The sequence below is a fragment of the Ambystoma mexicanum genome, chromosome 13, assembly GCF_040938575.1.
Source record: "Ambystoma mexicanum isolate Mex_15411 chromosome 13, UKY_AmexF1_1, whole genome shotgun sequence".
NCBI classification, from domain to species: domain Eukaryota; kingdom Metazoa; phylum Chordata; class Amphibia; order Caudata; family Ambystomatidae; genus Ambystoma; species Ambystoma mexicanum.
Window position 1 is genome coordinate 829,513,755 of NC_090938.1, and position 26,947 is coordinate 829,540,701.

At 52.9% G+C, this 26,947-nt stretch overlaps 1 long non-coding RNA gene across 1 annotated transcript in view; it reads left to right on the forward strand.

The window, feature by feature from the left end:
- The window catches only part of LOC138520701 (uncharacterized), a 61,378-nt gene extending 38,774 nt beyond the window's left edge, over positions 1–22,604 (forward strand). The window contains exon 2 of the long non-coding RNA XR_011282867.1: positions 22,264–22,604. This is a non-coding gene — a long non-coding RNA (uncharacterized lncRNA). The remainder of the gene's footprint in view (positions 1–22,263) is intronic.
- Positions 22,605–26,947: the final 4,343 nt, after the last annotated feature.

Consider the following 26,947-nt stretch of genomic DNA (forward strand, 5'->3'; position numbering starts at 1 on the left):
TGGAAGCTTACAATCGTGCCTTCTCAACAGTGCCTTTTTACTCGCAGTTTGTGTAATGAAATTACAGCCAGTAAACCGTGCCTGCATGGTTTAAATCCATTCTAGAAAAAGCACTTCAATTCTGACCTGTCAACTGGGCCTGCTTTGCACTGATCTGTTAAGGACAGGTCACCAAATTAATGGGGAAGGGTGTTAATGGATTAGTTTAGAATACTATGTGCACAGTGCAAACCAGACAGCTGACCTGTTTACCCTGAACTCTTAGCATTTTAAACACGTGCTTACTGCAAGAATGTGCACCAACCATGTGATGTCTGTATTCCTCACATGAATCCCTTTGCCACTGTGTACTGCCTCATCTGAATGTAATGCCATGGCTCACTTACTGCCTCCTTATAGTGTCCCTGTATATCCCTCCTTTTCTACGGCTGGGATCCCCGGGATAGCACTGCAGGAGAAACTAAAACAACCTTTCAAAAATAAAATAAAATAAAAATAAAATCATATGTGTACTCCCAATAGAAGTGTCCAGATCCGACATACACCATATACATTGAACCCCAGGCATCATTAAGTATGTACATACGCCAGCTTCATGCAACATTAACATGTCCAATCATATACATGAATGATGTTTCAACACATTGATAGCATATATTTTTCAGCAGATTTTCTGGGGTAAGGCAAACTTCCTGCTGGCCAATCTCACTGTCCAACTGAATCCCAAAGCCCGGGATTGGCTAGAACTTCAGGATCCTGCAGGATTCACTGGCAATCTAACCAGTGCTCAGATGCACTCGTTAGATCAGAGGGAGGATTTCCACTTCAGCCAATCGTCCCTGGCTAATCTGTCATGTGGATTCAATGGTCCAATCAGAGCCCGACAGTCTCTGGGAAGGGTTAGCTCACTCACTTTCACTTTTATCTTGGTGGGTTTTGTTGGGCTGCAAGTATAAGAGTCTGTTAGACAGGCACAACATGTGTGTTGCAGTAGTTTTGGTGGACTTTAGTATAGTGTGGTGGACGTGGTGCAGTTTGGTGGACTTCTCTTGCACGTTAAAGAGGTTTTTATGGTTGACGTTTCTTACTTGCTCGCTTGTGTCTGTGTGTTTGTTAGACCCTCCTTGTCAAAGATTCCTTTTTACCTTTACTTTTCCCTCTTTCAAGTTTTCAAAATCACACCAGAAAAGTGCCCCTGTCCTTATACTGCCACCTTTCCCCCTTGTGACACCTAAAACTTTGAAAACCCTATAAAATGTACAAACCCCTTTAATTTTGGTGTCCGATATTAATCAAAACAAATACTAAGCCATTATTCCTTTTGTATTTCTAAACCCATTTGTTTGTCACAGTAGGGCTTGTGAAACTTCTTCCATTAATGTCCCTTACTTTGCCCTTTACACAAACAATTAAATAATAAATAACACGCTCTTCCCTCTTGTATGGTCGCCTTTTTGTGAAAGCAGAAATCTACCCATTACATGTGAACCAGAGAGTCCTTCCGGTGTTCCAGCCACCTTCTCTTGACCCACAGCAGGAGATGCCTGAGGTGGGAGAGAAATTGGGGTTGGCCCAGGAAGAGCAGAGGCGGCAGAGCTGACAATGGAGGGTTGCCTCTGCCACACGAGAAGGTGGGGCCTCAGGTGGAGCAGGGGATGAGGCAAGTGTGTTCTAGTATCCCACGCCAGTGCAGGGGGTTGTGGCACATGTGGTGAGGTGTCTGGGGAGCAAAAGGCCGTTACTGGGCAGTTTATCTTAGTTGTTGCACCTGGAAGCTGGAGAGAGGGTGGTGGCAAGGTAGTGGCAGAGTTGTGGGGCACCCTAAAGAGACATAGGAGGGGTTGCTGATTGTGGTGTTGCATGACACCCAATAACAACAGGTGGGGGGACACGGGTGCTCCCCCAGCAGGTAGTTGACGGCAAGGAAGAGTCTTAGACCTCCGCACATGCGCCTACGCTAGCATGTTGGCAAGGCAGCTCCTGGCATCCTTGCGAACTCTCTTGCGGGACAAGGGACGTACCCAGATTCCCCACCAATGACAGTGTCCAGCTCGTCACTGGTCTGGGACTACCTCACCTTGCCTGATGGGAAGATTGACAAGGGGGGGGGAGGGGGGATGCACTGTGGATTGTAACCTATTCAAGAGTCCAGTTCAGCGGAGTATACAAAGGCAGGGGTGTGCATTGAGTACCACGGTAGCGTTCATTGAGAACCACTCTAGTGTGCACTGAGTACCATTGTAGTGTGCACTGAGAACCACGGTATTGTGCATTGAGAACCACTGTAGTGTACGTTGAGTACCATTGTAGTGTGCACTGAGAACCACGGTATTGTGCATTGAGAACCACTGTAGTGTGCATTGAGTACCATTGTAGTGTGCACTGAGAACCACGGTATTGTGCATTGAGAACCACTGTAGTGTGCATTGAGTACCATTGTAGTGTGCACTGAGAACCACGGTATTGTGCATTGAGAACCACTGTAGTGTACGTTGAGTACCACTGTAGTGTGCATTGAGAATCACTATAGTGTGCATTGAGTACCACTGTAGTGTGCATTGAGAACCACAGTAGTGTGCATTGAGAACCACTGTAGTGTGCATTTAACAGTGGTATGGTCTGGATTGTCCTAGAGTGCCCATGCCACCTTCCAATGGCTTCTCTTCTCTGCGACCTTCCCGTGGTATTGGCAGTGTCTGGCGGTTCCCTTTTGGAGGGCACACCTGCTCATCGCCAGACACCGGCACAAGCAGTACTTAATCCCCCGCCCTGAGAGCCTGTCCTGCAGCTCTGCCCTCCATGCACAGCAATGCACAGCCTGCGGAAGGGCCTTCGTCCGCCAGCAGGCCTGGGTTGCCTCCGCCACAGCAGCTTGTAGACGGTGGTGGCGGTAGTATTGTGGCTGTCGTACTATTTCGGAAATCATTAAGGAGCCAGCTGAGGTGCATTAAGGCGCGCTTAACTCTGGTGTATTTCCTCTTTTCAGGTGGCAGGCCATTGCCACCTAAGGGGAGGGTCGAACACCGCATGCCCAACGCCACGCAAGAGCAGATGAAAGTGAGGGTGTGCCATCGCACTGAGGGCAACCTGTTCAAGGGTGGAAAAGTGGAGAGCGGTACATACCTGAGTCCTCCAAGGGGGTGTGATGATTAAAGGCCCCAGGCTCCACCTGAACGTTTAGTGAATGCTCTTTCTATTAATGCCCACTGCCCGGCATCACCTGAAAGCACAGGCCAGTGAATGCTGTTTCTATTAATGCCCACTGCTCGGCATCACGTGAAAGCACAGGCCAGTGAATGCTCTTTCTATTAATGCCCACTGCCCGGCGTCACCTGAAAGCACAGGCCAGTGAATGCTGTTTCTATTAATGCCCACTGCTCGGCGTCACGTGAAAGCACAGGCCAGTGAATGCTGTTTCTATTAATGCCCACTGCTCGGCGTCACCTGAAAGAACAGGCCAGTGAATGCTCTTTCTATTAATGCCCACTGCTCGGCGTCACCTGAAAGAACAGGCCAGTGAATGCTCTTTCTATTAATGCCCACTGCCCGGCGTCACCTGAAAGCACAGGCCAGTGAATGCTCTTTCTATTAATGCCCACTGCTCGGCGTCACGTGAAAGCACATGCCAGTGAATGCTCTTTCTATTAATGCCCACTGCTCGGCGTCACCTGAAAGAACAGGCCAGTGAATGCTCTTTCTATTAATGCCCACTGCCCGGCATCACCTGAAAGCACAGGCCAGTGAATGCTGTTTCTATTAATGCCCACTGCTCGGCGTCACGTGAAAGCACAGGCCAGTGAATGCTCTTTCTATTAATGCCCACTGCTCGGCGTCACCTGAAAGAACAGGCCAGTGAATGCTCTTTCTATTAATGCCCACTGCTCGGCGTCACCTGAAAGAACAGGCCAGTGAATGCTCTTTCTATTAATGCCCACTGCTCGGCGTCACCTGAAAGAACAGGCCAGTGAATGCTCTTTCTATTAATGCCCACTGCCCGGCATCACCTGAAAGCACAGGCCAGTGAATGCTGTTTCTATTAATGCCCACTGCTCAGCGTCACGTGAAAGCACAGGCCAGTGAATGCTCTTTCTATTAATGCCCACAGGCCAGTGATGGCTCTTTCTATTAATGCCCACTGCTCAGCATCACGGGAAAGTACAGGCCAGTGAGAAAGCAGAGGCCAATGATGGCTCTTTCTATTAACGCCCACTGCTCAGCGTCACCTGAAAGAACAGTCCAGTGAATGTTCTTTCTATTAACACCCACTGCTCAGCGTCACCTGAAAGAACAGGCCAGTGAATGCTCTTTCTATTAATGCCCACTGCTCAGCGTCACCTGAAAGAACAGGCCAGTGAATGTTATTTCTATTAATGCCCACTGCTCAGCGTCACGTGAAAGCACAGGCCAGTGATGGCTCTTTCTATTAATGCCCACTGCTCAGCATCACGGGAAAGTACAGGCCAGTGAGAAAGCAGAGGCCAATGATGGCTCTTTCTATTAACGCCCACTGCTCAGCGTCACCTGAAAGAACAGTCCAGTGAATGTTTTTTCTATTAACACCCACTGCTCAGCGTCACCTGAAAGAACAGGCCAGTGAATGTTATTTCTATTAACGCCCACTGCTCAGCATCACCTGAAAGAACAGGCCAGTGAATGCTCTTTCTATTAACGCCCACTGCTCAGCATCACCTGAAAGAACAGGCCAGTGAATGCTCTTTCTATTAACGCCCACTGCTCAGCATCACCTGAAAGAACAGGCCAGTGAATGCTCTTTCTATTAATGCCCACTGAACAGGCCAGTAGGGCTCTATAAGACAATAAAAGACCTGGCCCATGAAGCCACCGAGGGGATCTCTAGTGAAATTCAGAGCCGCAGCTGACACTTCTCACCTCGCCTAGGTCACCCTGTACTGCTGACGTGTGCCCTTACTCAGGCACACAGGTAGCCCTGGGTGACCCACTGGCACCTAAAGTACCCTGAAAGGCAATATCCTGGCAGGTCAGTCTGTGGAAGGGCATGCCTCATCCAACCCCTCTTTTGACATACATGCTCGAGGGGTGCACCTGAGACTGGGCTGAATGAGGGGAGTAGTCCCTAGGGCAGTTCCAACAAATACCCTCGGCCAAGAGCAGCCGCAGCCTGTCATGGACTTCACATTAGTGCCCAAACTATATCGGCCACCTGCAGGCCACTTCATACTCTCTGAGGTGCAGCCTATCATGCTTACCCCTTGGTCACGTCTGACCCCTGTGCCCCAAATTTCCTCGGTACATAGAATCCACCTTCATCTTCCAGGTGCAGAATGCTTCAGTGAAACTGCCCCCTCCCCCATGGCCTTACTCGTTCTGACTTCCAGGCGTTACGGAACTCCCATTGCATCTGCGACAGGTCCCTGGTGCCCAAAGTCCTGTTAGTCAGCTCATGTCTGCCATTGCTGTTTTCTGCTAGTAGCAGGTATGATCCCTGGGAGGGCACCCTGCTTCCTCTGTCGCCACTTCCTGCTCCTGCCTCCCCCTCCAACGATGTTTAACAATGGACAGCGTATATGGCTGTTTTAGGAATCTACCTGCCTGCTAACCAGTACCACTGTATGCACCCGTTCATAGACTTTGATTGTAGCACAACTGACATGTTAAAAGCCACAAATGACCATGGCATTAATTTGCCTGTTTTAATGCTGCAGTTTTGGACCCGATTACTTTCATGTTCCATTCCGGGTTTTGGGTTAAACTAGCTGATGCATTCTGGTGCATGTATGTTGTCCAAAAGGCAAAGGGCTGAGGAGGCATACTAAATAGACTCACTTGCAATAGCCAGCTAGGAGCTGGAGAGATCCTGATTGCATTCACCTGTTACAAGCTCCTGCAGGTTAGGCTATCAAGAGAGAGAGAGGCCTTCATTGCCATCCACTGCTGCAAGCTACTGAAATCTGGACTGGGCTTAATTAAACACAGCTGCCCCAGGCTGCAATCAGCTCCATCCTGTTGGGCTGTGGGCTGGGAGGGCTTCATAAACTCACTCTGAGGATTAGTAAGTGTTCTATCAAATGTCTTTACCTGGAGTTCCCGCTTCATATGGTTTTTTAACCTTCCATGCTATCTTGCTTTTGGTTACTAAATCCTACCTTCTATAGCTGCTTTTCCGTTTCTGTCTTGTTTGCTGTTAAAACTAATCCAAGGCTTGCAAAATCTACTAGCCCACTAGCATTAGCTAGTAGTTTTTAAAAAGGGCAAGTACCATTTGCATGATACTAAACCTTGCTGGTGAGTGTGGGGATGTTAGAAACTTATTTTTCATTTACTGCAAGCACACTTTGTTTGCAGTAAATGGCAAATACAAGTTTCACTGTTCATGCTTGACAGCATTACACCAAATATGAAGCATGCTTATGGCGACATGCACCATTTTACAAAAAGCCCTAGTAACCTTGGGGCAAGTGCATTTCTCTTAGGTCGAGTATGTAAACTAAGGACATCGTCCTACAGGTATAGTGGGATTTTTAAGAATTTCCAAGTCCTGAAATCCTTTTTCTCAAGCTTAGTTTGTCTGTGATTGGACCCCCCCCCGCACCGGCTCACAGGCTCAACTTGTTTCTAGCAAAGCTTGCCCCTTCCTCATGTCACTTTGCAATCTAAGTTTCATGATTTGATTGCTAAGATCCTTGTCTATAGTTTATGTACCGGCTTTTTAGTGTACTTAGTTTTCTGAACCACGTGTTTGCAGCAACGTCTTCTCTTGTCTGTTACTAGTGCACTGAGTTTCATGAACCTCGTATCTGCTGAGTTGGCAACAGCCCTTTCTCTTGGTCTCTTGCCTATGACTAGTGCACTGAGTTTCTTGAACCATGTATTCACTGAGTTTGCAGGCACTGACTACTTTTCCTACGACTAAAGCTTCATGTTTCATGATCTTCCTAGGACGCTAGGTTTCCAAGTTTACTGTGGCAACTTTCCTTGCCTACGTCCCCGCTTAGAGTCCCTGTCAACGGTTTCAGCTCTTTGCTTCTACAGTGTGTACTTGGACATCTATCTATTGCCCTGTGCAGTCCTGCCAGACTGAAGCCGAGGGAAGAGCCCACACTGCACCAGCTGGGCAGCAGCACTCAGCAGAGATCAGAGTGCAGCTTGCTTCTTGAAGCTAGGAGCGAGCAGAACATTTGGTAGAGGGTGGCTGCAGCATCTTTGCGGGACCAGTGGGTAATTGCCACTCTCTGTTCCCCACACTAATTCCCTATAGCCATGAACTTGCCAGCAAGGGCAGGCTATTCCCTTTTTTTTCCCGTGCTGGCAGAACACAAAGCCGGCAGGACGGGTGCTGGAGTACCCCACGCAATGCTGTGCTGGGTTCTTCTCTTCATGTTGGCTGGCACCTCTCTCTCAATCAACAGCACTCCACCAAAGCCAGGTGGGGCTGTGGCCAACAGGGTAGCGGCACTCTGACCCCCCTTTGCAAAAGCTCTAACAACAGGTTCTATCGACAGGGTGTTTTCCATAGACTGTGGATCTGAGGAAAGACCTAAAAGCATTCACTCCGGCCCGGGACAGGCCCTGGGCAGGCCCTGGACAGGCCCTGGATAGGCCTGGCAGCCCCCTTGGCATGGTCACCAAGATGGCAGCCACTCAGAGGGCTGGCACTATTCTCTGCCCTCTTCTCCCAGTCCTCCCTTTGCTCCGTTACTGATGGGCAGAGCTGGAAGGGCCCACGCAAGGGCGGCCAGATCATTGTCCAGGTGGCAGAATATTCTGGACAGCACTTCTTTTGGGGTGCACCAACCTGTCCAGATCATGGCTCCTGCTGGGGGGATGTGGCAAAACACTTCCTTCATGTTCATTTAAACATTCCCACTCTCCTAACAGCAGAAAGTGCCTCTACCAGAGAAATGACATGGATGGTTCCTGTGAGGGCTTTGTTTGGGCATGGAGTGTCACACAGGCTTCCTGCCGTGCCAGATAATGGTCAGGGGGGGCTGCCACACATGCTGTTGGAGGGCGCTGTGGATGGGCACATGCCCCATTACCATCCTACTCTCTTTTAGAGTACTGGGGTAGAGGGTCAGAAAATGGCACACATGGTTGAGTGACTTCCTCGGAGTCAGACGGAGAGTCCCAAAATGTTGTGTGAGCAGCTGTGCTCTGTCCAGGAGTCCCCTCAACTATACAAGAGGTTCACAAACCGAAACGCTTCTAGAAGATTCTTTCACTGCCAATTATTTTGCAAAAAAGAAATGCAACAGTACTTTATACTGAAGTTTGCACCACTGTGGGCAGCGTTGAAAGAGAGTTCATTCAGAATCAAACTAATCGACCAATGTCACTGTAGCCTATTGTTGGCCTGTGCAGGCACAGGATTCTGATAATGGCATGATGTCTTCTGACGTCAGACATCTACTGAATGGCATTCCACCTGTTGGTAGGTACTGACCGTTTTTTATCTGCGGGATGTGAAATGCTGACAGCTAAGAAAGATCCCTCGTGATCACCCTGTGCAATGCTGACAGCTAAGACAGATCCCTCGTGATCACCCTGCGTAATGCTGACAGCTAAGAAAGATCCCTCATGATCACCCCGCGCAATACTGAGAGCTAAGAAAGATACATTGTGATCACCCTGTGCAATGCTGACAGCTAAGGAATACCCCTCGTGATCGCCCTATGCAATGCTGACAGCTAAGAAAGATCCCACGTGATCACCCCGCGCAATACTGACAGCTAAGAAAGATACATTGTGATCACCCTGTGCAATGCTGACAGCTAAAACAGATCCCTCGTGATCACCCTATGCAATGCTGACAGCTAAGAAAGATCCCTCGTGATCACATCATGGCTAAGAATGATCCCTCGTGATCGCCTTGTGCAATGCTGACAGCTAAGAAAGATCTGATCACCTTGTGCAAACAGCTAAGAAAGATCCGTCATGATCACCCTGCGCAATGCTGACAGCTAAAACAGATCCCTCGTGATCACCCTATGCAATGCTGACAGCTAAGAAAGATCCCTCGTGATCACATCATGGCTAAGAATGATCCCTCGTGATCGCCTTGTGCAATGCTGACAGCTAAGAAAGATCTGATCACCTTGTGCAAACAGCTAAGAAAGATCCGTCATGATCACCCTGCGCAATGCTGACAGCTAAGAAAGATTCCTCGTGATCACCGTATGCAATGCTGACAGCTAAGAAAGATCCCCCGTGATCACCCTGTGCAATGCTGACAGCTAAGAAAGATCCCTCGTGATCACCGTATGCAATGCTGACAGCTAAGAAAGATCCCCCGTGATCACCCTGTGCAATGCTGACAGCTAAGAAAGATCCCTCGTGATCACTGTATGCAATGCTGACAGCTAAGAAAGATCCCTCGTGATCACCGTATGCAATGCTGACAGCTAAGAAAGATCCCTCGTGATCACCGTATGCAATGCTGACAGCTAAGAAAGATCCCTCGTGATCACCCTGCGCAATGCTCACGGCTAAGAAAGATCCCTCGTGATCGCCCTGTGCAATCCTGTTTTAGTTTGCATCCCTCCCTGTACTAAAGCCTATTTTCCTTTTCAGCCTCTTCTTCAAATGCATCCTAAACTAATGCTCTACTTTTCCTCACCAGCTTTAGCAAACTTCTGCCTCTGACTACAGGCCTGAGCATGAACCTGAGCCATGTATGCCCAATTTACATGATTGTAGTCCAAACTCACTTACATTTGGGTGGCCTGAATCCCAAAAGAATTCCAAAAGAGCTTTCTCTGACTGAAACAGCCAGCATCTGGGTCCTTCAGGAACTGGCAGAAGATGGACACCCAGGCTCACTAATCATCAGATAATGCCTTTACTTCTACTACTGCTCTTTTCCTCGGTACCTGTTATATTGTTCAGTTGAGGGGGCCCATAGCAGCTCCATCTATGGGGGTCCACAACAGATCCATGCCAGGGGGTGTATAGCAGCTCCATGCCAAGTCTCTAGTGTTTGCATGCAGAGCCTCTAGTTTCTCCATGTCAGATCTCCGGAGATCCATGTTAAGAGGTCTTTGCATCTCCATGTCAGGAGCACTTTAGCTGCTTCATGTCAGAAGGTCTTTCGTAGCTCCATGCTGTATGTCTAGTGTCGATTCACGCCAGGAGCAGCTGCGCATTAAGTCTCTTGTGGCTCCATATCAGGTGGTGTGTCGAAGCTCCTGAGGCCTGTGGCAGCTCCATGTCCAACATCTAGTAGCTTCATATGGGGCTGCCCTCAGAACCAGGGCGTCTTTTTTTCCACTGGATTTCAGGAGGTGTAAGAAGTTCCATTTTCGGATATTAATAGCAGCTCTGTGTCAGGACATTGTTAGGAGCTCCACATCAAGTCATTGTAAGCATCTTCATGGCAGCACCACCTTAGCAGCTCCATGGCAAGACCTCCTCAGCAGATTCATGGCAGCACCTCCTCAGCAGCTCCATGGGAGGGCCTCCTTAGCAGCTCCATGGCAGGACCTCCTCAGCAGCTCTATGGGAGGACCTCCTTAGCAGCTCCATGGCAGCACCACCTTAGCAGCACCATGGCAGGACCTCCTCAGCAGCTCCATGGCAGCACCACCTTAGCAGCTCCATGGCAGGACCTCCTTAGCAGCTCCATGGAATGACCTCCTTAGCAGCTCCATGCCAGGCCCTCCTTAGCAGCTCCATGGCAGGACCTCCTCAGCAGCTCCATGCCAGGACCTCCTTAGCAGCTCCATGACAGGACCTCCTTAGCAGCTCCATGGCAGGACCTCCTCAGCAGCTCTATGGCAGGACCTCCTTCACAGCTCCATGGCAGGACCTCCTTAGCAGCTCCATGGAATGACCTCCTTAGCAGCTCCACGGCAGGACCTCCTTAGCAGCTCCACGGGAGCACCTCCTTAGCAGCTCCATGGCAGCACCACCTTAGCAGCTCCATGGAATGACATCCTTAGCAGCTCCATGGCAGGACCTCCTTAGCAACTCCATGGCAGGACCTCCTTAGCAGCTCCATGGAATGACCTCCTTAGCAGCTCCATGGCAGGACCTCCTTAGCAGCTCCATGGAATGACCTCCTTAGCAGCTCCATGCCAGGATCTCCTTAGCAGCTCCATGGCAGGACCTCCTACACAGCTCCATGGCAGGACCTCCTTAGAAGCTCCATGGAATGACCTCCTTAGCAGCTCCATTGCAGGACCTCCTCAGCAGCTCCATGGAATGACCTCCTTAGCAGCTCCATGCCAGGACCTCCTTAGCAGCTCCATGGCAGCACCTCCTTAGCAGCTCCATGGCAGGACCTCCTTAGCAGCTCCATGGCAGGACCTCCTTAGCAGCTCCATGGAATGACCTCCTTAGCAGCTCCATGGCAGGACCTCCTTAGCAGCTCCATGGCAGCACCACCTTAGCAGCTCCATGGCAGGACCTCCTCAGCAGCTCCATGGAATGACCTCCTTAGCAGCTCCATGGCAGCACCTCCTTAGCAGCTCCATGGCAGCACCACCTTAGCACCTCCATGGCAGGACCTCCTCAGCAGCTTCATGGCAGCACCACCTTAGCAGCTCCATGGCAAGACCTCCTTAGAAGCTCCATGGCAGGACCTCCTTAGCAGCTCCTTCGGCATGACCTCCTTAGCAGCTCCACGGCAGGACCTCCTCAGCAGATTCATGGCAGCACCACCTTAGCAGCTCCATGGCAGGACTTCCTTAGCAGCTCCATGGCAGGACCTCCTTAGAAGCTCCATGGCAGGACCTCCTTAGCAGCTGCACGGCAGGACCTCCTTAGCAGCTCAATGGAATGACCTCCTTAGCAGCTCCATGGCAGGACCTCCTTAGAAGCTCCATGGCAGGACCTCCTTAGCAGCTCCACGGCAGGACCTCCTTAGAAGCTCCATGGCAGGACCTCCTTAGCAGCTCCATGGCAGGACCTCCTCAGCAGCTTTATGGCAGCACCTCCTTAGCAGCTCCATGGCAGGACCTCCTCAGCAGCTCCATGGCAGCACCACCTTAGCAGCTCCATGGGAGGACCTCCTTAGCAGCTCCATGGAATGACCTCCTTAGCAGCTCCTTGGTAGCACCTCCTTAGCAGCTCCATGGCAGCACCACCTTAGCAGCTCCATGGCAGCACCTCCTTAGCAGCTTCATGGCAGGACCTCCTCAGCAGCTTCATGGCAGCACCACCTTAGCAGCTCCATGGCAGGACTTCCTTAGCAGCTCCATGGCAGGACCTCCTTAGAAGCTCCATGGCAGGACCTCCTTAGCAGCTCCACGGCAGGACCTCCTTAGCAGCTCCACGCCAGGACCTCCTTAACAGCTCCATGCCAGGACCTCCTTAGCAGCTCCATGGCAGGACCTCCTCAGCAGCTCCATGGGAGGACCTCCTTAGCAGCTCAATGGCAGGACCTCCTTAGCAGCTCAATGGCAGGACCTCCTTAGCAGCTCCGTGGCAGGACCACCTTAGCAGCTCCGTGGCAGGACCTCCTTAGCAGCTCCACAGCAGGACCTCCTTAGAAGCTCCATGGCAGGACCTCCTTAGCAGCTCCATGGCAGACCTCCTCAGCAGCTTTATGGCAGCACCTCCTTGGCAGCTCCATGGCAGGACCTCCTCAGCAGCTCCATGGCAGCACCACCTTAGCAGCTCCATGGGAGGACCTCCTTAGCAGCTCCATGGAATGACTTCCTTAGCAGCTACATGGCAGGACCTCCTTAGAAGCTCCATGGCAGGACCTCCTTAGCAGCTGCACGGCAGGACCTCCTTAGCAGCTCCATGGAATGACCTCCTTAGCAGCTCCATGGCAGGACCTCCTTAGAAGCTCCATGGCAGGACCTCCTTAGCAGCTCCACGGCAGGACCTCCTTAGAAGCTCCATGGCAGGACCTCCTTAGCAGCTCCATGGCAGGACCTCCTCAGCAGCTTTATGGCAGCACCTCCTTAGCAGCTCCATGGCAGGACCTCCTCAGCAGCTCCATGGCAGCACCACCTTAGCAGCTCCATGGGAGGACCTCCTTAGCAGCTCCATGGAATGACCTCCTTAGCAGCTCCATGGTAGCACCTCCTTAGCAGCTCCATGGCAGCACCACCTTAGCAGCTCCATGGCAGCACCTCCTTAGCAGCTTCATGGCAGGACCTCCTCAGCAGCTTCATGGCAGCACCACCTTAGCAGCTCCATGGCAAGAACTCCTCAGCAGATTCATGGCTGCACCACCTTAACAGTTCCATTGCAGGACTTCCTTAGCAGCTCCATGGCAGGACCTCCTTAGAAGCTCCATGGCAGGACCTCCTTAGCAGCTCCACGGCAGGACCTCCTTAGCAGTTCCACGCCAGGACCTCCTTAACAGCTCCATGGGAGGACCTCCTTAGCAGCTCCATGGCAGGACCTCCTCAGCAGCTCTATGGCAGGACCTCCTTAGCAGCTCCATGGAATGACCTCCTTAGCAGCTCCATGCCAGTACCTCCTTAGCAGCTCCATGGCAGCACCACCTTAGCAGCTCCATGGCAGGACCTCCTCAGCAGCTCCATGGAATGACCTCCTTAGCAGCTCCATGGCAGCACCTCCTTAGCAGCTCCATGGCAGCACCACCTTAGCAGCTCCATGGCAGAACCTCCTCAGCAGCTTCATGGCAGCACCACCTTAGCAGCTCCATGGCAAGACCTCCTTAGAAGCTCAATGGCAGGACCTCCTTAGCAGCTCCACGGCAAGAACTCCTCAGCAGATTCATGGCTGCACCACCTTAACAGTTCCATTGCAGGACTTCCTTAGCAGCTCCATGGCAGGACCTCCTTAGAAGCTCCATGGCAGGACCTCCTCAGCAGCTCCATGGAATGACCTCCTTAGCAGCTCCATGGCAGCACCTCCTTAGCAGCTCCATGGCAGCACCACCTTAGCACCTCCATGGCAGGACCTCCTCAGCAGCTTCATGGCAGCACCACCTTAGCAGCTCCATGGCAAGACCTCCTTAGAAGCTCCATGGCAGGACCTCCTTAGCAGCTCCTTCGGCATGACCTCCTTAGCAGCTCCACGGCAGGACCTCCTCAGCAGATTCATGGCAGCACCACCTTAGCAGCTCCATGGCAGGACTTCCTTAGCAGCTCCATGGCAGGACCTCCTTAGAAGCTCCATGGCAGGACCTCCTTAGCAGCTGCATGGCAGGACCTCCTTAGCAGCTCAATGGAATGACCTCCTTAGCAGCTCCATGGCAGGACCTCCTTAGAAGCTCCATGGCAGGACCTCCTTAGCAGCTCCACGGCAGGACCTCCTTAGAAGCTCCATGGCAGGACTTCCTTAGCAGCTCCATGGCAGGACCTCCTCAGCAGCTTTATGGCAGCACCTCCTTAGCAGCTCCATGGCAGGACCTCCTCAGCAGCTCCATGGCAGCACCACCTTAGCAGCTCCATGGGAGGACCTCCTTAGCAGCTCCATGGAATGACCTCCTTAGCAGCTCCATGGTAGCACCTCCTTAGCAGCTCCATGGCAGCACCACCTTAGCAGCTCCATGGCAGCACCTACTTAGCAGCTTCATGGCAGGACCTCCTCAGCAGCTTCATGGCAGCACCACCTTAGCAGCTCCATGGCAGGACTTCCTTAGCAGCTCCAATGCAGGACCTCCTTAGAAGCTCCATGGCAGGACCTCCTTAGCAGCTCCACGGCAGGACCTCCTTAGCAGCTCCACGCCAGGACCTCCTTAACAGCTCCATGCCAGGACCTCCTTAGCAGCTCCATGGCAGGACCTCCTCAGCAGCTCCATGGGAGGACCTCCTTAGCAGCTCAATGGCAGGACCTCCTTAGCAGCTCAATGGCAGGACCTCCTTAGCAGCTCCGTGGCAGGACCACCTTAGCAGCTCCGTGGCAGGACCTCCTTAGCAGCTCCACAGCAGGACCTTCTTAGAAGCTCCATGGCAGGACCACCTTAGCAGCTCCATGGCAGGACCTCCTCAGCAGCTTTATGGCAGCACCTCCTTGGCAGCTCCATGGCAGGACCTCCTCAGCAGCTCCATGGCAGCACCACCTTAGCAGCTCCATGGGAGGACCTCCTTAGCAGCTCCATGGAATGACTTCCTTAGCAGCTACATGGCAGGACCTCCTTAGAAGCTCCATGGCAGGACCTCCTTAGCAGCTGCACGGCAGGACCTCCTTAGCAGCTCCATGGAATGACCTCCTTAGCAGCTCCATGGCAGGACCTCCTTAGAAGCTCCATGGCAGGACCTCCTTAGCAGCTCCACGGCAGGACCTCCTTAGAAGCTCCATGGCAGGACCTCCTTAGCAGCTCCATAGCATGACCTCCTCAGCAGCTTTATGGCAGCACCTCCTTAGCAGCTCCATGGCAGGACCTCCTCAGCAGCTCCATGGCAGCACCACCTTAGCAGCTCCATTGGAGGACCTCCTTAGCAGCTCCATGGAATGACCTCCTTAGCAGCTCCATGGTAGCACCTCCTTAGCAGCTCCATGGCAGCACCACCTTAGCAGCTCCATGGCAGCACCTCCTTAGCAGCTTCATGGCAGGACCTCCTCAGCAGCTTCATGGCAGCACCACCTTAGCAGCTCCATGGCAAGAACTCCTCAGCAGATTCATGGCTGCACCACCTTAACAGTTCCATTGCAGGACTTCCTTAGCAGCTCCATGGCAGGACCTCCTTAGAAGCTCCATGGCAGGACCTCCTTAGCAGCTCCACGGCAGGACCTACTTAGCAGCCCCACGCCAGGACCTCCTTAACAGCTCCATGGGAGGACCTCCTTAGCAGCTCCATGGCAGGACCTCCTCAGCAGCTCTATGGCAGGACCTCCTTAGCAGCTCCATGGAATGACCTCCTTAGCAGCTCCATGCCAGTACCTCCTTTGGCAGCTCCATGGCAGGACCTCCTTAGCAGCTCCATGGCAGCACCACCTTAGCAGCTCCATGGCAGGACCTCCTCAGCAGCTCCATGGAATGACCTCCTTAGCAGCTCCATGGCAGCACCTCCTTAGCAGCTCCATGGCAGCACCACCTTAGCAGCTCCATGGCAGAACCTCCTCAGCAGCTTCATGGCAGCACCACCTTAGCAGCTCCATGGCAAGACCTCCTTAGAAGCTCAATGGCAGGACCTCCTTAGCAGCTCCACGGCAGGACCTCCTTAGCAGCTCCACGGCAGGACCTCCTCAGCAGATTCATGGCAGCACCACCTTAGCAGCTCCATGGCAGGACTTCCTTAGCAGCTCCATGGCAGGACCTCCTTAGAAGCTCCATGGCAGGACCTCCTTAGCAGCTGCACGGCAGGACCTCCTTAGCAGCTCCATGGAATGACCTCCTTAGCAGCTCCATGGCAGGACCTCCTTAGAAGCTCCATGGCAGGACCTCCTTAGCAGCTCCACGGCAGGACCTCCTTAGAAGCTCCATGGCAGGACCTCCTTAGCAGCTCCATGGCAGGACCTCCTCAGCAGCTTTATGGCAGCACCTCCTTAGCAGCTCCATGGCAGGACCTCCTCAGCAGCTCCATGGCAGCACCACCTTAGCAGCTCCATGGGAGGACCTCCTTAGCAGCTCCATGGAATGACCTCCTTAGCAGCTCCATGGTAGCACCTCCTTAGCAGCTCCATGGCAGCACCACCTTAGCAGCTCCATGGCAGCACCTCCTTAGCAGCTTCATGGCAGGACCTCCTCAGCAGCTTCATGGCAGCACCACCTTAGCAGCTCCATGGCAAGAACTCCTCAGCAGATTCATGGCTGCACCACCTTAGCAGCTCCATGGCAGGACTTCCTTAGCAGCTCCATGGCAGGACCTCCTTAGAAGCTCCATGGCAGAACCTCCTTAGCAGCTCCACGGCAGGACCTCCTTAGCAGCTCCACGCCAGGACCTCCTTAACAGCTCCATGCCAGGACCTCCTTAGCAGCTCCATGGCAGGACCTCCTCAGCAGCTCCATGGGAGGACCTCCTTAGCAGCTCAATGGCAGGAGCTCCTTAGCAGCTCAATGGCAGGACCTCCTTAGCAGCTCCATGGCAGGACCTCCTCAGCAGCTCCATGGAATGTCCTCCTTAGCAGCTCCATGGCAGCACCTCCTTAGCAGCTCCATGGCAGCACCACCTTAGCAGCTCCATGGCAGAACCTCCTCAGCAGCTTCATGGCAGCACCACCTTAGCAGCTCCATGGCAAGACCTCCTTAGAAGCTCAATGGCAGGACCTCCTTAGCAGCTCCACGGCAGGAACTCCTTAGCAGCTCCACGGCAGGACCTCCTCAGCAGATTCATGGCAGCACCACCTTAGCAGCTCCATGGCAGGACTTCCTTAGCAGCTCCATGGCAGGACCTCCTTAGAAGCTCCATGGCAGGACCTCCTCAGCAGCTCCACGGCAGGACCTCCTCAGCAGCTTCATGGCAGCACCACCTTAGCAGCTCCATGGCAAGACCTCCTTAGAAGCTCCATGGCAGGAACTCCTTAGCAGCTCCACGGCAGGACCTCCTCAGCAGCTCCACGGCAGGACCACCTTAGCAGCTCCATGGCAGGACTTCCTTAGCAGCTCAATGGCAGGACTTCCTTAGCAGCTCAATGGCAGGACCTCCTTAGAAGCTGCACGGCAGGACCTCCTTAGCAGCTGCACGGCAGGACCTCCTTAGCAGCTCCACGGTAGGACCTCCTCAGCAGCTTCATGGCAGCACCACCTTAGCAGCTCCATGGCAAGACCTCCTTAGCAGCTCCATGGCAGGACTTCCTTAGCAGCTCCATGGCAGGACCTCCTTAAAAGCTCCATGGCAGGACCTCCTTAGCAGCTCCACGGCAGGACCTCCTTAGCAGCTCCACGCCAGGACCTCCTTAACAGCTCCATGCCAGGACCCCCTTAGCAGCTCCATGGCAGGACCTCCTCAGCAGCTCCATGGGAGGACCTCCTTAGCAGCTCAATGGCAGGAGCTCCTTAGCAGCTCAATGGCAGGACCTCCTTAGCAGCTCCGTGGCAGGACTTCCTTAGCAGCTCCACCGCAGGACCTCCTTAGAAGCTCCATGGCAGGACCTCCTTAGCAGCTCAATGGCAGGACCTCCTCAGCAGCTTTATGGCAGCACCTCCTTAGCAGCTCCATGGCAGGACCTCCTCAGCAGCTCCATGGCAGCACCACCTTAGCAGCTCCATGGGAGGACCTCCTTAGCAGCTCCATGGAATGACCTCCTTAGCAGCTCCATGGTAGCACCTCCTTAGCAGCTCCATGGCAGCACCACCTTAGCAGCTCCATGGCAGGACTTCCTTAGCAGCTCCATGGCAGGACCTCCTTAGAAGCTCCATGGCAGGACCTCCTTATCAGCTCCACGGCAGGACCTCCTTAGCAGCTCCACGCCAGGACCTCCTTAACAGCTCCATGCCAGGACCTCCTTAGCAGCTCCATGGCAGGACCTCCTCAGCAGCTCCATGGGAGGACCTCCTTAGCAGCTCAATGGCAGGACCTCCTTAGCAGCTCAATGGCAGGACCTCCTTAGCAGCTCCGTGGCAGGACCACCTTAGCAGCTCCGTGGCAGGACCTCCTTAGCAGCTCCACAGCAGGACCTCCTTAGAAGCTCCATGGCAGGATCTCCTTAGCAGCTCCATGGCAGGACCTCCTTAGAAGCTCCACGGCAGGACCTCCTTATCAGCTCCACGGCAGGACCTCCTTAGCAGCTCCACGCCAGGACCTCCTTAACAGCTCCATGCCAGGACCTCCTTAGCAGCTCCATGGCAGGACCTCCTCAGCAGCTCCATGGGAGGACCTCCTTAGCAGCTCAATGGCAGGACCTCCTTAGCAGCTCAATGGCAGGACCTCCTTAGCAGCTCCGTGGCAGGACCACCTTAGCAGCTCCGTGGCAGGACCTCCTTAGCAGCTCCACAGCAGGACCTCCTTAGATGCTCCATGGCAGGATCTCCTTAGCAGCTCCATGGCAGGACCTCCTCAGCAGCTTTATGGCAGCACCTCCTTCGCAGCTCCATGGCAGGACCTCCTCAGCAGCTCCATGGCAGCACCACCTTAGCAGCTCCATGGGAGGACCTCCTTAGCAGCTCCATGGAATGACCTCCTTAGCAGCTCCATGGTAGCACCTCCTTAGCAGCTCCATGGCAGCACCACCTTAGCAGCTCCATGGCAGCACCTCGTTAGCAGCTTCATGGCAGGACCTCCTCAGCAGCTTCATGGCAGCACCACCTTAGCAGCTCCATGGCAAGACCTCCTCAGCAGATTCATGGCTGCACCACCCTAGCAGCTCCATGGCAGGACTTCCTTAGCAGCTCCATGGCAGGACCTCCTTAGAAGCTCCATGGCAGGACCTCCTTAGCAGCTCCACGGCAGGACCTCCTTAGCAGCTCCACGCCAGGACCTCCTTAAAAGCTCCATGCCAGGACCTCCTTAGCAGCACCATGGCAGGACCTCCTGAGCAGCTCCATGGGAGGACCTCCTTAGCAGCTCAATGGCAGGACCTCCTTAGCAGCTCAATGGCAGGACCTCCTTAGCAGCTCTGTGGCAGGACCACCTTAGCAGCTCCGTGGCAGGACCTCCTTAGCAGCTCCATGGCAGGACCTCCTCTGCAGCTCCATGGCAGCACCACCTGAGCAGCTCCATGGCAAGACCTCCTCAGCAGATTCATGGCAGCACCACCTTAGCAGCTCCATGGCAGGACTTCCTTAGCAGCTCCATGGCAGGACCTCCTTAGAAGCTCCATGGCAGGACCTCCTTAGCAGCTCCACGGCAGGACCTCCTTAGCAGCTCCACGCCAGGACCTCCTTAGCAGCTCCATGCCAGGACCTCCTTAGCAGCTCCATGGCAGGACCTCTTCAGCAGCTCCATGGGAGGACCACCTTAGTAGCTCAATGGCAGGACCTCCTTAGCGGCTCAATGGCAGGACCTCCTTAGCAGCTCTGTGGCAGGACCACCTTAGCAGCTCCGTGGCAGGACCTCCTTAGCAGCTCCGTGGCAGGACCTCCTTAGCAGCTCCGTGGCAGGACCACCTTAGCAGCTCCATGGCAGGAACACCTTAGCAGCTCCATGCCAGGACCTCCTTAGCAGCTCCATGGCAGGAACACCTTAGCAGCTCCATGGCAGGACCTCCCCGGCAGCTCCATGACAGGACCACCTCAGCAGCTTCATGGCTGGACCTCCTCAGCAGCTCCATGGCAGCACCTCCTTAGCAGCTCCACGGAAGGACCTCGTTAACAGCTCCATGGCAGGACCTACTTAGCAGCTCCATGGCAGCACCACCTTAGCAGCTCCAAAGGAGGATCTCCTTAGCAGCTCCATGGACGGAACACCTTGGCAGCTCCCTGGCAGGACCTCCTTAGCAGCTCCATGGCAGGAACACCTTAGCAGCTCCATGGGAGGACCTCCTTAGCAGCTCCATGGGAGGACCTCCTTAGCAGCTCCATGGCAGGACCTCCTCAGCAGCTCTATGGCAGGACCTCCTTCACAGCTCCATGCCAGCACCACCTTAGCAGCTCCATGGGAGGACCTCCTTAGCAGCTCCATGGAATGACCTCCTTAGCAGCTGCATGGTAGCACCTCCTTAGCAGCTCCATGGCAGGACTTCCTTAGCAGCTCCATGGCAGGACCTCCTTAGAAGCTCCATGGCAGGACCTCCTTAGCAGTTCCACGGCAGGACCTCCTTAGCAGCTCCACGCCAGGACCTCCTTAACAGCTCCATGCCAGGACCTCCTTAGCAGCTCCATGGGAGGACCTCCTCAGCAGCTCCATGGGAGGACCTCCTTAGCAGCTCAATGGCAGGACCTCCTTAGCAGCTCAATGGCAGGACCTCCTTAGCAGCTCTGTGGCAGGACCACCTTAGCAGCTCCGTGGCAGGACCCCCTTAGCAGCTCCATGGCAGGACCTCCTCTGCAGCTCCATGGCAGTACCACCTTAGCAGCTCCATGGCAAGACCTCCTCAGCAGATTCATGGCAGCACCACCTTAGCAGCTCCATGGCAGGACTTCCTTAGCAGCTCCATGGCAGGACCTCCTTAGAAGCTCCATGGCAGGACCACCTTAGCAGCTCCATGGGAGGACCTCCTTAGCAGCTCCATGGAATGACCTCCTTAGCAGCTGCATGGTAGCACCTCCTTAGCAGCTCCATGGCAGGACTTCCTTAGCAGCTCCATGGCAGGACCTCCTTAGAAGCTCCATGGCAGGACCTCCTTAGCAGTTCCACGGCAGGACCTCCTTAGCAGCTCCACGCCAGGACCTCCTTAACAGCTCCATGCCAGGACCTCCTTAGCAGCTCCATGGGAGGACCTCCTCAGCAGCTCCATGGGAGGACCTCCTTAGCAGCTCAATGGCAGGACCTCCTTAGCAGCTCAATGGCAGGACCTCCTTAGCAGCTCTGTGGCAGGACCACCTTAGCAGCTCCGTGGCAGGACCCCCTTAGCAGCTCCATGGCAGGACCTCCTCTGCAGCTCCATGGCAGTACCACCTTAGCAGCTCCATGGCAAGACCTCCTCAGCAGATTCATGGCAGCACCACCTTAGCAGCTCCATGGCAGGACTTCCTTAGCAGCTCCATGGCAGGACCTCCTTAGAAGCTCCATGGCAGGACCTCCTTAGCAGCTGCACGGCAGGACCTCCTTAGCAGCTCCACGCCATTACCTCCTTAGCAGCTCCATGCCAGGACCTCCTTAGCAGCTCCATGGAAGGACCTCGTTAACAGCTCCATGGCAGGACCTACTTAGCAGCTCCATGGCAGCACCACCTTAGCAGCTCCAAAGGAGGATCTCCTTAGCAGCTCCATGGAAGGACCGCCTTAGCAGCTCCCTGGCAGGACCTCCTTAGCAACTCCATAGCAGGAACACCTTAGCAGCTCCATGGGAGGACCTCCTTAGCAGCTCCATGGGAGGACCTCCTTAGCAGCTCCATGGCAGGACCTCCTCAGCAGCTCTATGGCAGGACCTCCTTCACAGCTCCATGCCAGGACCTCCTTAGCAGCTCCATGCCAGGACCTCCTTAGCAGCTCCATGCCAGGACCTCCTTAGCAGCTCCATGGGAGGACCTCCTTAGCAGCTCCATGGCAGGACCTCCTCAGCAGCTCTATGGCAGGACCTCCTACACAGCTCCATGGCAGGACCTCCTCAGCAGCTCTATGGCAGGACCTCCTTCACAGCTCCATGCCAGGACCTCCTTAGCAGCTCCATATCAGGACGACATTAGTGGCCATCTCAGGTCATCGTTCAGCGGCTCAATGTCATGAGATCGTTACATCCCCATGTTAGAGCATGCTTACCGGCTACGTGACAGGAGATGGTGTCCGCTACATGGGAGGGGTTTAGGGGGGGTCCAAGTCTGGATTTCTTGGGGTTCTTTGGCAGCTCCAGCTTCACATTTGCTTGTCTCTTTGCTCCTCAGATCTTTGGTCACCAGGATTCCAGGAAGAAATGATTCAAGCTTCAGATCCCTGGATTAGCATGGCTAACACCCGTCTGTGCCCTATGACATATTCTCAAGTACAAAGACACCCCAGGAGTGGCCAAGAGGCAGGAGAAAGTCATTAGTACCAGCAGACTCGTCACCCCAGAGCTCTTAGTGGTGCTCGCAACCTGAGGAGCAGTTCACACAGTGCGTTGCCTCGCAGCAGATGGGTCGTCCGATCAAATTCTTTTAGTCCTGCCACAGGAATTCCACACTTGTGTTTCCACCTTCTTAAATATTGTTTTCTAAAAGAATAAATGTGTATGTTAGCCAATCCAGCTACACTGTGTGTGTTTAACAAAGGCATGAAAGCAGTATTATTCCAGGGAGAAATGTCAGCAGCCTTTACACACATGTTCGATGTCTACCACCCCACCTTCTTTCTTATCTTCCTTCTTTGTATTTTCTGTTTCTCTCCTTCCCAGTCCTTCCTGATTCTCTTACTGTTTTGTCAAAGTCTCTCTTCTAAAACGCTTCCTTCCTTCTGTGATGTGGTCACGTGGCACAACGGCAACGTTCTGCCATTGCCCGTGTTAAGGAATAAAGGGGGTGGTCCCGCACCACAGCAGTGCATGCCAGGAGCCTGATACGGCAGGACGTGTGTCTGTGTGTTCCTTTCAAGGCCTGCATCCAGGGGTCCTGGGGCAACAGAGTGTATAACAATGTCAACGATGATGCAGGGGGAAGGTATTCCAACGTTGATTTTATCTCTGGCAACCTGATTCGACGCCTGTCAGATGCATCAATCATCGCAGTAAGGAAAACACTGCCATTTTGTGACCTAACGACAGCGGCTTCACACGTGGAGTGCTTGTGCGCTGTTTGTGTGATTTTTGGAACCCACAAGGGTCAAAGGCTAGAAACATGGAACACAGGGACCCTTTTGGAAAAAAAAGGAAATCATTTATTTTTCTTTTCTCTTTTGTTATCCATTGGGATTTCTCTCAGTCCCACTGAGTTATTGTCCTGAGGGGCCAACATGCCTAACACCAGGGTGTGGTCATCGGATAGGAGCAGAGCTTGACCATCACAGCACCAGACGTCCCAGAAGTGCATCAGCAGGTGCAAATAACCGCCTTGTTTTGCAAAGGGGGTGCCAGTGGGATCTGCAGCCATGAGCAATGAAGACAACCTCCAAGGCGCTGGGCAAGATGCTTCAAGGCCCCCTCGGGCGAGAAGGGCAACACGCCAACAAGGGACACTGGCCCCAATGCCAGAATGTGACACTTCAGGCAATCCCTCGAAGCTGGGACCAAAATGATTGCTCGGATGGAGAAGTTGGACATGTATTTTAGAGCAACCGGTGAGACAGATGATGAAGCAAAAATTGCAACCCTCATATACTAATCTGGTTCGGAGGTTCACAAGATTTTCAAGTCTCTTCATAGGAGTCATCCTGGTCAGATTCATCAGCCATGACATTGTTGAACCTGAACAGGGACGCCCGTCCATCAATCTCTGATGGACGCTGGCCTGCCGGCTCAATCATGCTGGGCCTATTTGAGTCTGGCTGCCTCATGGTTCCCGGTTCTTGTGAACCGGTGGACATGAAGTTAGCAGCTCCTTGCGCATACAGGGTGCTAAGTTGACTTGAGGCCCTTGGTACAGCGGGCATCCCACTGATCGGCCCTGCCACTATCTAGCTTTTTGGGGTTCCTCAAGTCCTTATTTAACCTAGCACACTCTTTTTCTAGCCTCTCAAATTTCTCTTTTTCAGACCCTACTTCTTGATAGTAGGCAAAGGCCTGAGCCTTGTGCTCTGCTATCAGGGCTTGACTGGCCTCTATGACCTTCCCTTGTGCTACTACCTGGCTCTGGAGTCCCCTGTTCTCGTCACAAAGGGTCTCATTGTCTTTTTGTGCTTCTTGTATTGTCTGGGAGTACTCAGACAATTACTGCTGCAGGAGCTACATCTCCTCACTCTGAGCATTTCTTTTCTCTGTTGTCTGATCCAGATCATGTTCTATTTGCCTTGTGTGTACCATCAATTGTTCATGCTCTGCTTTTAGATCAGTCAGTTCCTGAAGATCTGACTCCCTTCTCTCCAGTTCTGTTTTTAATGTGCGCACTTCCTGGCATAGGCCATCTTTTCCCTGATACAGGGTGTCAATCTGTTCCATCAGGTTATCTCTCTGTTGTTTTATAGCGCCTAACTTTTGGCGCTCCTGGTCAAAATCTGTTTTGGAATGGACTTCTTTAATGATTAACTTATTATTCTCCTCTTTTAACTGCTCAATCTGCTTTTGCAAAGTAATCAAATCACCTAAGCAGGTTCTATTGTATACCACTTGTTGGTCCAATTTTAGTTGACTCTCCACCCTTTCCTGGTATTACTCTTTAATGTAGATAATTGGGCCTCCTGTTCTAAGTTAGTTTGTTGCTGTACTGCCAACTCCTCCTTGAGCCGATTGATGAGGTTTCCCAATTCTACCTCAGAACTTTGTCTCTCTCGTATTTTTTCTTCTTTTATTTTATTTATTTTTTAAATTGTACATTTGTAAAGTGCACTGCAGCCCTAAGGCATAGAGGGGTGATAAGAGGTGCGTAAGAAGGCTTGATTAAGGGTTACAAAAAAGCCGCCCCAGAAGAGTTCTTAGAATATACATACAGTGTTACAGATACATAGGTCCAGGGTAGAGAACAAAAAACAGGCACATTATTTGAAGAGACTAGTCTTGATGGCCTTGCGAAAGGCAGTGTGTGAGTCGAGTCGTCTAATGTGCGGTGGAAGGGAGTTCCAAAGGTTGGAAGTCCATGGTGGGAAAGCTTGTGCCACCAGCACGCACTCTGCGGGTTTTTGGCACAGTTAGTAAATTGGAGTAGGCCACTCTGGAGGGCCTGGAAGCACAGGGTTTAGAAAATCTCTGGACGAGATATATAGGGGCCTGATCGTGAAGACATTTGTGCATGAGGGCAAGGGTTTTGAACAAGATTCTTTCCTTGACTGGTAGCCAGTGGACCTGACGCCTGTGGTCAGAGATGTGGTCCCTGCGTGATAGTCCAGTGGCGGCCCTTAGGGCATTGTTTTGGACTAGTTGGAGTTTAGCTAGGTTTTTTCTTGACGTCCCTGTTAGAAGGGCGTTGCAATAGTCCACTCTTGAGCCAATGATTCCCCTGGTGATAGTTAGGCAATTCTGTTGGGAGAGGTGCGGTCTGATTGCGTTGAGCAGTTTGGAGTAGTAGGCTGAGGAGGATGCAATGGCATTGACCTGCCTGTTCATGTTCAAGTTTGGGTCCAGGTAGACACCCAAGGTCTTGACTGTTTGGGAGACAGGGATAGGAATGTTATCTATGGTGAAGGAGTTGTATTGCTTGTCCAGCTTGCCCAGGGTGGACGGGGAGCCAATCAGCAGAAGCTCGGTTTTCTCGCTGTTGAGGCATAAATAGTTTTCTGCCATCCAGGATTGGATCGTGGTGTAAATGGAGTTGAGCGTGTTCAGGTCAGACAGGTAGTCCCCGGAGAGGAGGATAAGCACCTGAGTGTCATCAGCATAGTTCGTGTATGAGATGCCCAGGGCGTCAAGGATCTTGAACAGCGGCCTCGTGAAGAGGTTGTAGAGGGTTGGGGCGATGCACGATCCCTGTGGGATGCCACATTGGATGATGCTCGGGTCAGCGCAGGAAGAGTCGGAGAAGACCTTCATTGCTCTGTCCTGCAGGAAGGAGGTTATCCAGTTGCAGGCAGTCGGGGAGAAGTTGGCTGCCGTGGCAAGATGGTGGCAGAGGGTCTTGTGACCCACCAGATCGAATGCAGCTGATAGGTCCAAAAGGAGGAGTAGAGCAGGTTTGCCTGCATCTCTGAGGTCGTCCATCTGGTTTTTGAGGTCAAGAAGTGCCGTTTCGGTGCCATGTCTTGGCCTGAAGCTTGACTGCCGAAGACCAAGAAGATGGTTATCTTCGAGGAATTTTTGAACTTGCAGGTAAGCTGCTTTGTCCAAGATTTTTAGTAAAAATGGGACAGTGGTAATGGGTCTATAATTCCCTGGGACCGAAGGGTCTAAGGAGGGTTTTTTGATAAGCGGACGAACCCATGCTTCCTTGAGCTCAGCTGGAACATGGCCAGACTTGAATGAGGCATTAATGAAGGCAGTGATGAGGGGGACAAGGGCAGGGGCACAGTCCTTGATCACCTGGGCTGGGCAGACGTCCCCTTTGCAATTGGAGGGCTTGATGGATCTAAGGAGGGCAGTGACTTCGGTTTCAGTCATGTCCTTGAACTCAAACAGAGGGGCTTGGCTGGTGTCAGCTGGTGGAGCAGGGGAGCCAGTGGGTTTGGCTAGAAGGTTGTTGAGGGCTTTTTGGTGTGCAAGGATCTTGGCGTGTAGAGTGTCCAATTTATCCAGCATGGCGGATTGAATTTTGTTGCACCAGGCTTCATCTTTTAGGAGAGTAGAAGGGGGGGACGCAGGGGTCTCCAGCTCTCTAAAGATGGTGAAGATTTCATTGGTCCCTGATTTGGCTTCTGAAATCCTAGTGTTGAAGGAAGACGCCTTAGCCTTGATTATGGAGATTTTGTATTCAGTGGATAGGGCCTTAAAAGCGGCTTTAGTGGTGTCTTTGGGGTTATTCTTCCAGGCAGAGAGTGCAGCTCTTTTTTTTGGACGTAGCTGTGAGAGCTCCT